Raw genomic sequence first — 17,783 nt, forward strand, 5'->3', positions numbered from 1 at the left:
TCTCCCAGACAGAAGTGCTAGTGAGGCCGCTGTTCCTTTTTTGAGCCCTCCCCTGACAGAACCACTGAGACTCCAAAAACCTTCCTTACACTGTTTGCTCCACCCTGGTGATTCCCTGAAGCCCTGCCCTGATCAACATTTGGGCCCACCCAAGATGTTTCCAGTGGCTTCTCTATCATTTGAATGTCTTGTCTTTGCCCATGCCTCAGATTTTCCTAAATTCTCTCAAACAAGCAACATCTGGCTTCAGCAAGCCCCATACCTCTCACTAAATTTATCTAGCCCAGCACTAGCAGCAGCCAGCCTTGGTTCGTACCTTTGACTCATCTGAGCATCTCCAAACCCAGCACAAGTAGTAGCCATCTGTAAGTCACTTTGTAGCTTATGCTGTGTGACCCAGGACAGAATACAGTTGGAGGCTGGCCTTGGAAATGCCAAAAGCAATCAAGACTCAACTGCAAGAGGAGGTTATACACAGCCCACATGGTGGATACACCTTGAGCATCCAGCTTGGATAATAAGCAAGGTTGTGCCATTGGACTCTGCAGGACACCTACTAATTAGGCCAGTCTACCAAGCCTAGAAACATAGCTCTGTTACGTAATACATAGAAACAAACACGGGGAGGCTGCCAAAATGAGAAGACAAACATGGCCCAAATGAAAGAACAGAACAAAACTCCAGAAAAAGACCTAAACAAAATGGAGACAAGAAAACTACTAGATGAAGAGTTCAAAACACTGGTTATAAGAATGCTCAAGGAATTTAGTGAGGACCTCAACAGCAAAAAAAAAAAAAAAAAAAAGATCCAGTCAAAAACAAAGATACACTAATTAAAATAAGGGACAATTTACAAGGAAACAATGGAGAATGGATGAAGGCAAGAATCAAATCAGCAATTTGGAATATAAGGAAGCATAAGAAACAAGAAATCATTACAGTAAGATAAAAGAATCCAAAAAAGTGAGGATAGTGTAAGAAGCTTCTGGGACAACTTCAAACATCAGAAGAGAGAGAGCAAGAATTTGGAAACTTATTTGAAAAACAATAATGAAAGAAAACTTCCCTAACTTGTTGGGGGAAATAGGCATACAAGTCCAGGAAGCACAGAGAGTCCCAAAGGAGATGAACTCAAAAAAGACCACACCAAGACACATCATCATTAAAATTAAAAGACAAAGAAAGAATCTTAAAAGCAGCAAGAGAAAAGCAGTTAGTTAGCTAGAAGGGAGCCCTCATAAGACTGTCAGCTGATTTCTCAAAAAGAAACATTCAGGCTAGAAGAGATTGGCAAGAAATATTCAAAGTGATGAAAAGCAAGGACCTGCAACCAAGATTACTTTACCCAGCAATGCTATCGTTTAGAATCAAAGGACAGATAAAGAGCTTCCCATACAAGAAAAAGGTAAAGGAGTTCAGCACCACCAAACCAGTATTATATGAAATGTTAAAGGGCTTTGTTTAAGAACAACAAGATAAAAAATATGAATGCCAAAATGACAATAAATACATATCTACAACAATTGACTTTAAACAACACAATAAGCAAACAGGCAGATCAGAAACAGAAAAAAAATAATCCCTGAGATAAATGAGAAAAATAACTGATGCCACTAAACTCAGTTTTACTGATTTACAGGAGGTATATGAAAGTCACCTGATAATTGCATGAGATGAAATTTTGCGACTGAACAATGCATGGTATAATGCTATTTACTTAGAATGAAATTTTAAATTTTTACTTAACATTAACCGAAGACCATAGGGCCAAGAATGACTGTCAGCAGTGAAACAGGCAGAGTTTATCTAGTTCATGCCACTGGCTGCCAAGGCTCAATGTGACAGCTGCATTCCAAACTGAAGACATGTTCCATAATCTGGACACTTTGTCTTTTCAACAGCAGAATTCACTTGTCATATTTTCATATTCTCAAACCTTCTTATCCTGCTACTGTGATAATGAAGAGATTTAAATAGGCTAATCTATAGACAAATAAGTACAAACTTCCTGACCTACTGTCTTTAGCACATCAAAATAATTTTCCTAACATAATAATTTGCAATAAACTTATGAGTCATGTGAATTTCTATTAGATACAATAAAAATGAAATTAATTTTATTAATATAAATTTCATCCACATTCAAAATATCATTTCAATATGTAATCAACATTAAAATTTATTGTGGTATTTTTGCATTCTTTATTTCCTACTAAAACCTTGAACTATGGTGTATATTTTACTTTTAGAGCACAACTCAGTTTTGACTAGCCACTTTTCAAGCACTCAATAGTCCATGTGGCAGACTCATGACTACTGTATTTATAGGACAACACAACCCATAATAGTCATGTATTGAATGGTTTTAATAATGGAATATCAGCTACTACAGCAAGTTAGTGAAAAGGATGCTTTTGGTCTAGAGTGGCATTCTTGTTTCCTACTTCACAGCGAATAAACAGATCAGGTTCTCAACCTTAACTGAACTTTAGAATCACTTGAGTTCAAGTGTCCCACCAAAGTTCTGATTTGGTTCACCTAGCAAGGGGTTCAAACATCAATGTCTTTTAATAGCATCCTTGATGATTCTACTATGTAGCCAGGGCTGAGAGACACTAAGGTAGTTATAGCCAATTCTTAATCCTTGCTGTGTGTAGTACCAGGAAAGGGTCAGGATAATTAGGGATATCAGTCACTCTACTTCATTGTTCTCTTCCTTCGTGAGAAATAGACCAGTAGAGTTTTCTTGGATATGTCTACTGACTAATAGAACTTATACTTGCTTTGGTTTGAAGATAATGTATTCCCAGTAGGAAGTATATACTTCAGCAATCCCATCCCAACCAGTCTTTTATCAATTTGGGATATTTGTAAAAATCAAAATAGAAATGACTCAAATTTGAAAAATACTATTGTTTTATGCATCTGACAAATTAGAGAATTAAAAAGCTATAGTTAGAGGTCTTTAAAACTTATGTTGTGTATTATATGTTAAATATAACATATAGTGAAAAGGAGGATGTAGACTTCTGTAGGAACTGGTTTCTTTAACACTGTGGAAAAATACTGCTTTAGAGTCTTTGCACTTGATGTGAAACAGTTTAGACTTCTGCATTTGCATTTCTCTGCATAGTCTTCATGGTCTGGAGTTAGTGAGGTGAGGAGGACCAGGGACAGGAAGGGTGTAAGAATCTGCTGCCTGTGCCACAGGCCTGGTCCTTTGCAAGGTAGCCAAGATAGAGTATAACAAGGCATGAATATCCTTGACTCTATCCTTAGCTAATGTCCCATTTGTGTCTAATGTTATAGGTGCCATTGTAAATTACCCTTAAATTAAGGATTACAATCTCTCAATAATAGGGTTAAGATGATAACTTGAGTTTAAAAGACATCAAGCTTTCCTAATGCTGAAGCAAATACCGTACAAATGAGTTGAGCAATATGACGTTAAGTCTTCATTAATAGAGTAAAATTATTAGCACCTGGTTACCCAGAAAATATGTAATACTGGAATGCAATTGCTTCTTAATGATTATTACAATAGTGATTTATTCTCTTTTAACTCGTAAGCATTCTCTTTGGAGAATAATTTCTTCTAATATGTATAGAGAAGACTTAGCATCATGGCAACGCTATTTACTACTCTCAATATTAGGATATTTCTTCATTTTTGGACCCAGTTACAATACTCATAAAACATCTACCAAAATGCTGAAATCCACTTTGAGAAGGTAAACTAATCGTGCCTAGTGAAGTGAGAGGGTCTGAGAGCCTAGGATTTGGAAGGCTATACCTACTTCGGCTCTCACACTGTAATCTGAATCTATAGCAATGGGACACATCGTGAGTCATGAAAAGAAATACTGATGCCCAGGTAATGTCCCCTATAAATGAAGCTTCTGTACTAAATATAAACAAGGCCCAGACCTCTCTATGTGTGCAAGACATACACACACACTCCAAAAGCAGGGTTAAAAAATGTGTAAAGAGAACTTAAGAATTTAAAAGCCAAACAATATATATTATTGTTTCAATGGTGAAGTGGGGTATCATTAGTGAAAGCCTCTATTTCCATTTTTGCACCTTAAGGGCATTTGCTGTTGATGGCTGTATCCTCAAATTTTGAAATTAGAAATCAAAACTTTAAGAAAATAGCTACCATGCCTGAATTCTCAGAAAACCCAATGTAGAATCATACTGTGATAAATAGTCTATAAGTCTGTAATATTATGATGTAGCCAATCAGATTAGGGACAGTTTAATATAGTGAGAAACCAGTCAGTCGCATTGAGTCAATCACTGAGAGTTCCATTAAAATCAGATGAATCTGAGCAGCATGACTGCTAATCTTGTGCTTATCCAAATTATATGAGAATAGCCTTGGCCTGTGGATTTGAGTTGAGGAAAACCTAAATGCGGTCCTTTTTTAGACACACAAACTGATCAGCATATATCAAAATTGGCATCAGTTAGGTTCACTAAACAAATCTTATCAGAAACTTCCTGATTCCTCTCAGACATACATTTAGACGAGATCGGGTGCATTCAGGGTGGAATGGCCGTTGACTCAGACACACATTTAGAGACACTGACAGCCATTTTTGTTTTTTGTTTTTGATCAACAAACAAGAAGGTGATGTAAAGAATTTACAAAGATTCAATCTGTTTCTTCAGTCTATGTTATTTGTAGAGGGATGGCTGAGTTTGTCAGAGGTGAAATGCAACTCCAGAATGGTTTTCTTTGGTTGAATACTTCTTACCCATGTTTTTTGGCATAGACTTTATCAAGTCTCTTTGGATTAATCATGCAAGATTCCTATAAATTTCCAATTGTCTGAAATAGTACATGGAATTAAATTTTACCTAGGTCTGTGGTTGGCATTTTTGACCACTCAGGAGCTTGTAATATTGGTTAAAGGGAAACAAAAAATTTAGGCATTTCAAGGCAAGACACTTGGTAATTTCAGAATGGAATATCTAAAGGTAACTCTGAGGTCAAATTTGCAACAAAATATTTTATTTTATCAATATTGCATCAATTGTTACTTTAAGGTACTGGTGTCAATTTTATGACAGGTGATTACATTCTCCATTTTTGAAACAGTCATGTGTTCCAACTTGTAGAAGCAAATTAACATATTGGTTTCCACAATCTAGTTTACAGTTCATGAGCATTGGAATGTGAAATAAAGGAGAGCAATGAATCTGGGAGAAAAATAGCATTTTGTTGATTACCTATTTTGAGCAAAGATAAGTATTTTCATGTAATTATCATCATTCCAGTTTAGCTGACAAAGGCTCTGATGCCACCGAAAGAAGGAACCTCATGTGAAATTCCCCACTGGTATAGTGTAACAGAGCTAGGTAGGGTTTGTCTAGGACTGGTGTTCTGGTTACCAGGCCCTGCAAAGAGCGGTGCAGGTGAATTTCTAGAGCTACAGTTTTATTTTTGGCCTATCCAAATTAAACCACTGTTTACTGGGCAGATATTTTGTGCAAAGTGCTGGGTTCTGCTAGTTTACAACAGAGTAGGTGAAAAGATCATTGCGGAAGTAACTTGTACACGTGTAAGTAGTATACAATGAAATAGTTCTTGCCCCCTCAGTTTGGATTAGGCATACTTTTTCTCTGCCCCACACAGCACCCACACAAATCTGGACAGAGTGGGTTATGATGTAGTAAATGAACAAATGCCAGATCTCAGAGACTTAGCACATTAAATGTGTATTTCTAACTCGTGCTCCATGTTTATCACAGGCCTGCTAAGAGCCCTGGTTTGCATCACCCTCTCCTCTCCCGGACCCAGGTTTCCAGATCAGGTGTCCTTGGGAATGATATCAGAGACCATGGAAAGGAAAAAACAAAATCATGGTAACTTGTTTACTGGTTTCTAAAGATTTTAGCCAGAAGTAATTCGCATCACCTCCACTCCATATCATTGCTTAAGTAAGTCATACAGCCACAATGAACTTTAATGGGTTAGTATGTATACTTTATCATGTGATTGGGAGGAAAGACAGAAGTATTTTTTGACAATACTGACCATCATAGTACTTTGTTTTCCCTCTGGTATAGGACTCATTCCTGTTTACTGTTATTGTTCTTTAACAGAAATTCCTTGATGGTCATGTTTCTTATTATATCTCCAACACTAATTGCAGCATTGGGCATATACACTATTTGTTGAATTAAAGGTACATTCTTTTTACACGTTCATAATAATTAGAATTTTAGAGTCTTTGGTAACCTGGGAAATTACAAAATCCTCCAGTTGCTGGATTAAAATCTCAAAAGAAATTTTTTTTTTTAAAAAGCCTTGAGCAGTTCTCACATATATTGCCACAGGGAATATTTTAGAAAAGAAAAAATTAACGTAAGATTTTGATGCTATATAGAGCCTGAGTTAAACCTTGGAAAATGTCCACCCATCTTTCATGAAATGATAGCTTATTTTCCTGCTTGTCTGGTTGTGGTGCACCAATCACATATAAAAGGCTTATCCAGGAGACATTTTCATCAATTACGAGTGCTCCAACAACATTCTATCTCAGGACGCTTCATAGCTTTCTCAAGTGTGATTTCTTTCCCGTTTTCATCTTGAGATGAAACACAGATTAGTACAGACCATAGCAACACTTTTTCTTGGCATAAAACCATTTACTATTTCACCCTTTTCCTGCAAAAGAATCCCATTGTTGTGTGAATTTTGGAATTTAGTTTATCATTTTTCAAACCTCAGTCTCTCTGAATGCAGTATCTGAGGTAGATTTTAGTACTACACAACCTCTTCACTATCTTCAAAAACTCAAAAACTGGCACATTTATCTGAGATAGTTAAACAAGCTAATAAAAAGGTTGAGTTCCTTTGCTTTGAGCTAGAATCATATTAACAACCTCACAAACCTAGTTATTAAGTCATAGATTAGATTAAATTTTTAAATTAAATTCTCATAACTTTTAGATTGTTTGGGAGACACATATTTTTGAATACCAGGCTTGGTGATAGTTGTATATATGGTAGATGAATAAAGCTGTAGCGAGGTTACTTTTGATGAACTTACAGGGACAAAAGTGCTTACCAGGCATGGATGACATTCTTTAAGGTGCCCTTCCCATTGAAGTCTCTGCAGACACTCTCCCTGCTAGGTGTATTTGTTGAGTAGGAAATGCGCTGTGTAACTCAGTGCTCTTGGCCATAGAGTAGTGAAGAGTGAGTGGGAGAAAGAGAAAGACAGGAGGAGGAGGATGAGAAGGAGAACAGAGAAGGAAGAGGAGGGGAGGAAAAAAGGGGAGGGGAGCTTTGGGCTCTGGGGCTGTCCAGTTCTTTAACTCCTGGAGCTAGGATTCTTTGTTGTTGTGTTTTGTTTTGTACAAGTATTCTTTCCATAAACTATTTTTCTGCAGTAATTTGAACATGACGGTGTTATGTCATATCCAAAAATGACCCTATTAGAATAGCCTCCTATAAACAATGAGCTCTCCCATAACACCTAAAATAGAATTGATATGCTCTAAACCTTTTAGGAAATGCATCTGTAGACAGTAGTTTCTGGATGTGATTTTTGTTCTCTCACCTCTGTCATGCCTCTATGGTGGTATGCCATCTTGTCACTCATGTAACAGTGAGAATTGTTATAAACTGCTCCTTCTTTAGAGATATTCAGGGTCTCTAAAGAGAAAAAAGGAAACTGAAACACACACAAAAAATGAAAATATTAACAAACCTTCCTCCCTCAACCACCTGACTTTGTTTGACTTAAAATAAATATTACATAATACCATGTGTACTACTAGCAATATCTGGATTTTTTGCATATCTTAACCTTTTTTATACACACCTTTGAAGAGATGAACATGTATATAAAATAATCCTCCTCACTTTCAGTTTCCTTTCCATATAAAACACAGTCTTTTCATGTGTTACTTACAGAATATGAATCCTGATTTTCAAGGTAAGACAAGCTTGGGTAGTGTTAATGAAAATGTGGTGTCTTTTTCTCTATTTAATCTACAGTTCCAGGAACTACAATATTGGTTCATTAAATCCCCACTTAAGAGCCCAGCATGAATAAATACTTTAGAGTACACTGTACTTGGGGAGAATTTTAAATTGATATACTCAGCACAGTAGCCATACCATCTTTGCAACAGACCTTTTGCTCAAGGCTTACATCCATCCTTTTTTTTTTTTAATTCTTCAATCTGGATCAAATTTTATTCTCTTCTATCAGTAAGCAGTAGCACTTGTTCATAATACAGATTTTATGTAAGGATTAGTAATTATTAGGAAAAGGTTTAAAATTACTGTTTTTACCTCTTTTGGAGTGCAACTGAATGTGAAGGTTAATTTTTTCCACCTTTATTGAGGTATAATTTACAAATAAAATTGTATATATTTAAGGTGTACTACATGATAGCTTGACACACATGTACATTCTGAAATGATTACTATAATTGAGCTAGTTAACACATCTGTCACCCCATAGTCACCCCTATTTTGTGTGTTGAGAATATTTAACATGCACTCTCCCGGCAGACATCAAGTATACAATACAGTATTATTAGCAGTAAATAAAGGTTAATTGCTTGAATAAATGGTCTCACTACCCAAAGGAACTGCCAAAAATTCTTCCTTCACATTGAAATTTTAAATATAAGACAAAAACTTCATAACTCATTAAATCTAAGTGGCAGTTTGCAAGTCACTGAGAATTAACTTAAATGATCTCTGTAGAGCCCAGGATGTATTATGTATGCATCACTTAGTTATTCAAAGAATGAAGAAATATTTAAGTATTATCCTTTGTCTATTCTTTTTATGTAAGGAATTTCTTGGTATTTTAAAAAATATGACTGATATATGAAAAAATGCTCAACATCACCAGCCATCAGAGAGATGCAGATTAAAACCATGATGAGATAATCACTTTACACCTTTCATAATGGCAATTATTAATAAATTAACAAACAACAAGTGGTGGTGAGAATATGGAGAAAAGGGATCCCTAGTACATTGTTGGTGGGAATGCAGACTGGTGCAGCCACTGTGGAAAATAGTGTGGAATTTCCTCAAAAAATTAAAAATGGAACTTCCTTTTGACCGTTGATCCTACTGTTGGAAATAATACCCTAGTAATTCCAGAACACCAATTCAATAGAATTTATACATCCTCATGTTCATAGCAGCAATATTTACAATAGCCAAGATTGGGAAGTAGCCTAAGTGGCCAACAGTAGATGATGAGCAGATTAAAACAAAACTGTGGTACATTTACACAATGGAATACTATGCAGCAGAAAAAAGGTATTCCTGCCTTTTGCAACAGCATGGATGGGACTGGAGACTATTATGCTGAGTGAAATAAGCCAGTCAGATATATATGATCACACTTATAAGTGAGATCTATTGGAAAAAAAGTAAACCAATGAGCAAAAATAGAACCAGAGGCATAGAATTATGGAGCAGACTGACAGCTGTAAGACAGGAGGAGGAAGGTGGGGACTTACTGAAAGAAGGTGAAGGGATTAGTCAAAGAATACACATGGTGGACCAATGGACATGGATAAGTGTGGGGACTGACTGTGGAAATGAGGGGCAGGCTGGGCAGAGGGGGGTGAAGTGGGAAAATTGGGACAACTGTAATAGCATAACCATTAAAATGTTAAAAATAAATAAAAATATGATTACTCACCTACAGCTCAACTTAGAGTTCTATAACAGCAGCTTAGTCCTTGAATTTTGTCTGTTCATGGAGTAGGCATTTATTGAGTGCCTGTGTAGTGATCAAGAGCCTGAGCTGTGCACTAAGAAAGGCATCACCACTGGGAACTCAAGTCCATGGCTCACATTTGCTAAGCCCCAGCCTTGTAACTGAACAAAATGGGTTTCATATTAGGACTTACTTAGCGTAGTTTCGAGAATTGAATGAGATAATATAGCTAAAGTCTTGAAAAAGAGATTTGTGAATTGAGATTTACTAAGTACAACATAATGAATTATGTTGATGGTGTATAGAACTTAGTGAATGCTCAATAGAAATGTGGGAAAGAATTCATGTTTGTCCAGTACCTTGTGTTAAGATTTGTGTGTGGGGCGGGGGGGGAAGCATAAAAAGATACTCCTTGCCCTTAACAAACTTTTGTAGTGTGAGTGACAGAGAGAGGTAGAGACAGACAGACAGCAGAATAAAATACTATCTGAATTAATAAAAGCAGAACCATTTTATGTCCAGGTGAGGCATCAGGGGAATTTTATGAAGGAGGTTACTTTGAATGGAAACATAAAATACTGGACAGCATTTGTATTTGTGGAGATATTATAATAATGGAGATAAAACTCTGAGAGAATAGTCATTTTCCCCAGGTTTCTTCCTCAGCAAAAGGTTTATACAGTAATGACATAATTGTTCATGTGCATTTCCCTTTTAAATGAATACTTGTAGTAATTGCACAGAACCTAGGGGGTTATAGGACCTCTTTGGACTTGTTAGAAAAACTAAAACTAACCTGGGTTTAAGAACTTTCTAGAAGTTTCTTTTTAAAAATTCTCTAGCTATTCAAATAACTAGAAAATTGTTGGTCTAAACATTTCATATATATATATATATAAAATATATATGAAACTCTCTCAAGTCTCTCTCTCTCTCTCTCTCTCTCTCGAGAGAGAGAGACTTGACAGTATGCTGACCTTGTTCACAGTCTTGGCTATATTTAAGCACCTTTGTCTCCTTTCCACTTTCTTGGGCTTATGGAACACACAAGCCTTTTCTTGAAGCACAGATAGGAATTGTAACAAGCACTTTGCACCTAAGATACAATTAAACAGAAGGTGCAATTTAATCATATGGTATATGCTGGTGATTTATCTGCATTAGGCTTAATCATTAGAACCTTTTTAAAAACCAGCACTCTATTTGAGGTCAATCTTCATACTTGTCACAGGTTCTAAAGTGACCATTAGTGCCTTACTATGTATTTCTGTATGGTATTTGGGACAGAGACAATTTATCAAGCACATTTCCTATGTTAGCCCGTGTGCTAACTGGATTATTTCAATGCTATTCTCAGTAATTCTGTGAGATAGGTAATAATATATCATTCCTTCCTCACTGATGGAGACCATAAGATTTAGGCTAAGTAATTTGTTCAAGTCTCATACCCAGCAAGTGCTGAGGCAGGATGGAAACTCAGTCCTTATTTTAAAAACCATGTTCTTAGCCCTGACCAGGTAGCTCAGGCAGTTAGAGCATTGTCCCATACACCAAAAGGTTGTGGGTTTGATCACTGATTTGGGCATGTATGAGAGGCAACCAGTGGATGTTTCTCTCTCACACTGATGTGTCTCCCCCACCATTTCTTTTCCTTCCCCCCTCTCTAAAATCAATAAACGTATCCTCAGGTGAGGAATAGATAGATAGATAGATATATCGATGGATAGATAGATCGATAAATGGTACTGTTCTTCATTATTGTGTCTCCCTGTTTGCCTATGGAGAAAGTACTCTGGAAAAAATTACATGTACATGTATACGTATACACTTTTACATATGACATGTGAGGTTTCCTTTATTTACTTTCTGTTAAAATCTAGCTGGCTACTTGTTAAGGGATTAAAAAGAAAAGCAAGATGTTCTTTTCTTGGATTAAGTTTTAAGAATCTAGACCATGCTGGTACATTTCTGCTAATTTGAAATTCAGAAAGCATGGAGAGAGATCACTTTTGGAGCAGTACAACTAGATATAACTGATTGTGACTTAGTAAGTATAATGAACAAAACTGTTGGACCATCCATACTACCTATCAAAATTTATTCAGTATTTATATTTTGCCTTCTCTTCATGTTTTGTTCAATTCCCTGGAGTCTCTGCCTCCTTTGAGGAACTCACGTAGTATGACAGGAAGGACATGTAGTCCAATAACCATCATTTCTAGGATTAACTTCAGCAAATTTTTAAATCTTTTGATGTGCCAGCTTTCTCATTTCCTAAGATGGGATAAAAATAAATACCTTCCAGGATTATTCTAAAACTGAAGCTGATGATGCATATAAAGGACTTAGCAAAATATCAAGTACACAATAATATATTTAAAAAGTTAAAAACTATTGTTTTCTTTTTTAACCTTGAACTTTACTTCATTCTTCGTAACGTGAATAATATTTACTTTCCAAGTATGTGTGTGCATGTGTATGTGATATGATTAAATACAAATAATTTATGTAGAGAGCCTAACACCTAGTGGAATCTTAGTGAACATTGGATCCTCTCTCTTCCCATTAATTCACATTAAAGATACATTTCAGTTACCTTTATTTTCCTTATTGGTATGTGTATCTCTTTATTTTCCACCATAATGTTCTTGGCTTATACTCAGTTTGCAGTTTCCAAGTTTTAAATAGTAAAGAAAGAGAAAAGCCCACGCAAAATGCAATCTCAACAGGAAAAGAATAAGCTTTTTTTTCAGACAAAGAGATGATGAACTTAAAATGTAGGTTCCTTTTCAATATTTCAAGAAAACACTTTACATACAGTTCTGGGAATGTAGCCAAAATGAGAAACCGAGAGTTATATCCAACAAATATTATGAGAGGGTAAGAGGAGTCACAGATATCCAATTACTTCTATAAAAATGTACAACATCCCATACATTTCTATCCACATCTTTGTTTTAGAAGGAAAGGCAAGGGGTGTAGGTTATGTAGTAAATCCTTAAAGCACCTTTGAAAAACATTTCGCTTTTCCTCTCACTCTCTTCCATTTTTATAGTGGAGGTTTAAGCTAAAATTTAAGGAGAGCCCTTAGAGCATTATTCTTAAGAAATTCTATGGAAGCATATTTAATCATGTACATCCATCCATACAATAAGTTTTTTGAACACCTACTATGTGCCAGGTACTGTGATAGATGCTGAGAATTCAGTCAAGGAATTGGAGGACATTTTCCACATGCTCATACACCACATCTACCAGTGTTGGTGCATCTGTACACAAATACTCTCCCCTTTCTTCCTTTACTGTGAAAAAAACTGCCCTAGCTCCCATCCATAGCCTTGTTCTTCCCTTAGTGTGTCCCACCCGCATTCTCCTGCTCTTGGACTTCACTCTTGTAGTTGACCACCATCAATTTTCTTCCCTTTTGTAAACTTTTTTATCCCTTTTAATATAGTGGGATCTTGCTTACAAAATATGTCCCTATGACTCACATCACTCTCCAATTCTCTGATGCTTTTAAGAGCAAAATTCCTTCAAGACTCATCTATACTCCACTTCCTTTCCTCCCAAGCTTTCTTCCAAACTGCTCCATTCAAGCATTCATCCCCACTTTTCCAAAGAACGTTTCAGATCAATATTATCTGGCACTGCCATGTTGCCAAACCCAACACTTCATTCTCAGTTCTCATGTTTGTTAACCGAACCCCAGCAACAGACCCTTGGTTTTCAGGACTTATGCTCTGGCTTCCTCCGATCTCAGAGGCGAGTCTCTCTCAGTCCTCTCTGCCCTTTCCTCTTCATCTTCCCCAGCAGTAAGTGCTGGAGTGCCACATCAGTCAGTCCTCAGGCCTTTACTTTGTTTTCCCATCAGTGAATCCATATTCTCCAATGAATATATATATTTTTTATTTTAAAGAGACAGCCTTTATTTTAAGGATTTTTACACTGAAGAATTCAAAGGGTGGTAGAGTTGTTTTTTTTAACTTATTAATTTGTATTTAAAAGGAACTCTTGACAAAGAGTCACTGAAAATAATATGAACAAGCAGGAAAATACAGTTAATAAAATACTGAAATACTACTAAAATAATTCTAGGACATATGGTTTATCTGCTGTAACAATATCTCTTATGCTGTCATTGATACAAACTTGACTGCTTTTTACTTTTCTAAGCACAGTGATATAATTAACAATATTAAATCACTTCTGTACTTTCTTGAATACATAAAAATTAAAACACTGATTAAAAACTAATATATCTTCTCTTTAAATGTTTCTTACAGGTACAATTTCAATATTGTCATTCAATAATGGCATAGCTTAAGAGATTTTTCATTCACAAGTCAAATAACAATCCACCCAAAGGGAACTGATAGTCTTTAGGCTCATAAGTGCAAATAAAGAATTCAAGAATGCAGCAACAGGCATTTCTAAAATACAAAGCAGATAAAATTATTAGAAGATACATGCAAGAAGCTTTGCTAAGCAACTGGCCACAAAGCTAGAACATTTGATAAATTTACTGATGATTTCAATAGGATTTCAGGTATTTCCAAACTCAACTTGAACTCTCATCTTTGGCTTTGATTTTTGCTTTTCCAGTTTCACTAAAACACAATCATGATTCAACTCCCTTAAGGGTTCATTATAGTCAAGGGCATATCCTACAACAGACTTGTCTGGAGTTCCAGGTCCAACAAAGTCCAGTCTATTTTCAGCACTTCAAAGGGTCCTTTTTACCAGCAAGCTTGCGACCTCCATCATCTTTGGATTATACTCCTTGACCAGGGAAAGCAAGGTTTGCATTGTTTTGCAGTGTCAATTATATCTTCAACATTCAAGACATTCTTTCCAGTTAAAGTCGAGATCGTCTCCACCAATTACTTTTATGTCGCCTGTCAGTTGGTCATTACAGCAGCTCTTCAGTCTGATAAAATCTACAGTCATAGGAATGGATTTATCACTATTTCTGTTCAGTGCTTTGATGTAATCCAGCAGGTCAGCAAAGACATATGTTGAGCATGCAGAGGACTATAATGTCACGGCCTCTCGTCTCCTTCATCACATCTCGAGCAAGCCGTTAAGTCCTGTCCATAATCAGTCCATAAGGAATAAATACCTTTTCCAAATCCTCAGCATAATGATTAGGTATACAGAATAAATCTAAGTCATAACCTGGTTCATCATCACTAATCATGACACTGGGGCTGTGAGTCGCCACAATGGAGCTGGCAGGTGCACCAGCTGAAGGCAGCCTTAAGGAGGAAGAAGTATAATACTCCAATGAATTTAAATGCCATCTATATTCCAGAAACCTCTAAATATATATCTGCAGCCTCAAAACTTAACTCTTTAAACCAACTGTTTACATGGCATTTCTACAGCTGAAAAATTACTCATCTCAAACTGAACTCTTAATTTCTGCCTTCCAAACTTTCTTCTCTCCAACTATTTCTTATTTTGATCAGTACAACTCTAGTCTTCACATTGTTCATGCCAAAATGTTTGGAGTTATCCTTGATACACCTCATTCTGCCATTCTTCACCCAATCTCTTAGCAAATCCAATCATCTTTATTTTTAAAATATATACAGAATGTGACCTGTGTCCCTCACTTTTACAGCAATCACTGTAATCTGTCGTGTTCTGTCACATCCCTGTACACTATCATGATCTTTCTCTTAAGCTACAGTAGTAATCTCTTATTGTTCTCTTTTGAGCAATGCCTTCCAGGCTTTTCTCCATACAACATGCAAAAGCGGTCCTTTTTAAACATAAGTCAGATCCTGTCACTCTCTGCTCAGAACTCTTAAATTTTGTTCCCACCTCACCCACCTCACCTTAACTTGAAAAAGTTAAGGGCCTTGCCATTCCAACATAGCCTTCATAGTGCTTCATAATTATTCCAATCTCATCTCTTTCTTTTCTCCTCCTGTTCACTTTGCTCTGGCTACAATACCTGATTGCTGTTCTATGAACACACCAAGCCAATCCCAGGCTCATGGTCTTTGTACTTTCTGCCCCCTCTACCTGGAATGCTCTTCCTCCACTTGTCATCATGGGCCCACATATAAGGAAGACTCCTGGTTTAGCTTTGACTTAATGCAGCCCAAAAGCTTCTCATTGCTGCAGCCCAGGAACACTTTATGACCTCATATTGCTATGTTCTTCATAACATTGCAACGCACATTTTCATTTTTATTTTTTGTTGTTTGTTCCCACTGCTAGAATGTCAATTAACTGCTGTATCCCAGTACCTAGAAACAATACCTGGCAACTAGTGTGTGTCAAATATTTATGAATGTGGAAGAATACCAGTATGGGTTCTGCCCTCACAAATTTACATTGTTCTTACTTGAAAGGACAAATACAAGTAAGCAGGCAAACAAATAAAGTACATACTCATTTTGAGAACTAATTTTAATAAGCATTTTAAGAGCAATGCCCAAGGCATTGATATAGAGATTAGTAGGGAAAATTATATTTAGATTGATTGGTTGGGGAGGCTTTTCTGAGAAGGTGGCAGTTCATGATAGAGAGAAGTTAACTATTCCTGAATTAAAGAGAAGTCACTTTATTTCTTGCAAATGCTGGAAGATTTAATTACAAATATTTGATCAACAACCTTCTCATAGTATTGTGCACACACCTTTCAGTATAAATAAGCATTATAGGAATGGAAGAGTAAAGACCATGTTTTCACTCAGCTAAGGGAGAGTAGAAAGAAAGAAACTTTTATTTGGACATCCGTGAGATGACTGCAAGCACAAATGGGAAATTCCGCCTCAGAATGTGTAACAGTAATGAATCCTGACTGATCTCAAGGTGTTTGTATCCAGTGTACGTGCTTTGCATCACTGGAAGAAGGAAAATCTGTCTGAAACTTAGAAGTAGAATGAAAATCCTTCATTGCAACCTCATCTGGCATCAGGATTGTAATAGACATTTATTAACAATATCATTAGGATTAGAAATTAACTAGCTAAAAAGAACAGTATCAATGGCAATTTTAATAGTAGCCAAAATTTATTGTGCACCTACTATGAGTTTGACACCTTAAAAATAATTTCAACTATGCTACCTCATTTAGTTATTTTTGTACTACCTTTACCTTCCTTATATGATTGTATTTCTCTACTATATATTTTTTCCTTACCTGGTAGTGTTATATAATTATATAAAATGAACTAAACCAGGCTTCTTTTCAGGAATTTGCTAACTGGCTGGCTATCTTAAATGAATCAAGGCCGGTATCTTTCCTTCATTCTCTTCTTCTTTGTTCCCTGCCGTCATTGGCTTGATTGCATTATCACCCTGTGTCTGTTTCTAGTCCCTTGTCCACACTTCAGCCTTCCTTGCGTACTTCGGAAATTGTTATTCATACCCCCACGAGAGTGCATCTCTTTCCTTTCACAGGGCACCACTTTTCCAGCTGGCACAACGTCCTGCAGCTGGTTCCCTGTTGGTGTTGGTGAACAAGTGCCAGTCTCTGCTGGCAGCTCTTCCTTTGGTCTTTTGGTGCCAGCCTCCTCCTGCTGCATGTGGCACTCAAGGGAAAGGCCGAGAATTGTTCCCGTGTGCCGCCTCTACTTCTGGGGCTTGCTGCAGTTTTCTTCAGACAGCCAAGTGTCTGATCTTCAGAAAATTACTTAATGACTTCAGATGGATCTTTACCCCTCACAATATCTGTCCTTTTTGAACCACCAGCAAGCAAAACCATGTGGAGAAACGATGCTGTAAAATGCCTGTAAATAATGTAGTTAGTTATTAAAATTTGTAATAGCAAGTATGAAAGGCAAGTACAAAGGTTTATGAAATTCATTATTCCTTAGGGTTTGCCTTTGTGTCAGAAAATCCAAAAATCTCTTTTCACTTTGCCTTTGTACAAATATGAAGGGGCAAGAGTGTGTTCAGGTTCATATTACCTTTAAGACTCAGTCGTGTAATTGGCAACACTGGATTTCACCCAGTGCACTTAGCCTCAGGGCATGGGCACTATAGGAGAGCAGATGAGAGAGCTTTGGAGGCAGAGAGACTTAGGGCTGAAGCCCAACACCATCATAAATGAGTTGT

At 36.6% G+C, this 17,783-nt stretch overlaps 1 pseudogene; it reads right to left on the reverse strand.

Annotated features, from left to right (window-relative positions):
• Window positions 1–14,432: 14,432 nt before the first annotated feature.
• LOC129082249 (hypoxanthine-guanine phosphoribosyltransferase-like) lies at window positions 14,433–17,251 on the reverse strand (annotated as a pseudogene).
• Window positions 17,252–17,783: the final 532 nt, after the last annotated feature.

This window comes from Pteronotus mesoamericanus, unplaced genomic scaffold (assembly GCF_021234165.1).
Source record: "Pteronotus mesoamericanus isolate MK-2021 breed Mesoamerican mustached bat unplaced genomic scaffold, CSHL_Meso_final contig_124, whole genome shotgun sequence".
NCBI lineage: Eukaryota > Metazoa > Chordata > Mammalia > Chiroptera > Mormoopidae > Pteronotus > Pteronotus mesoamericanus.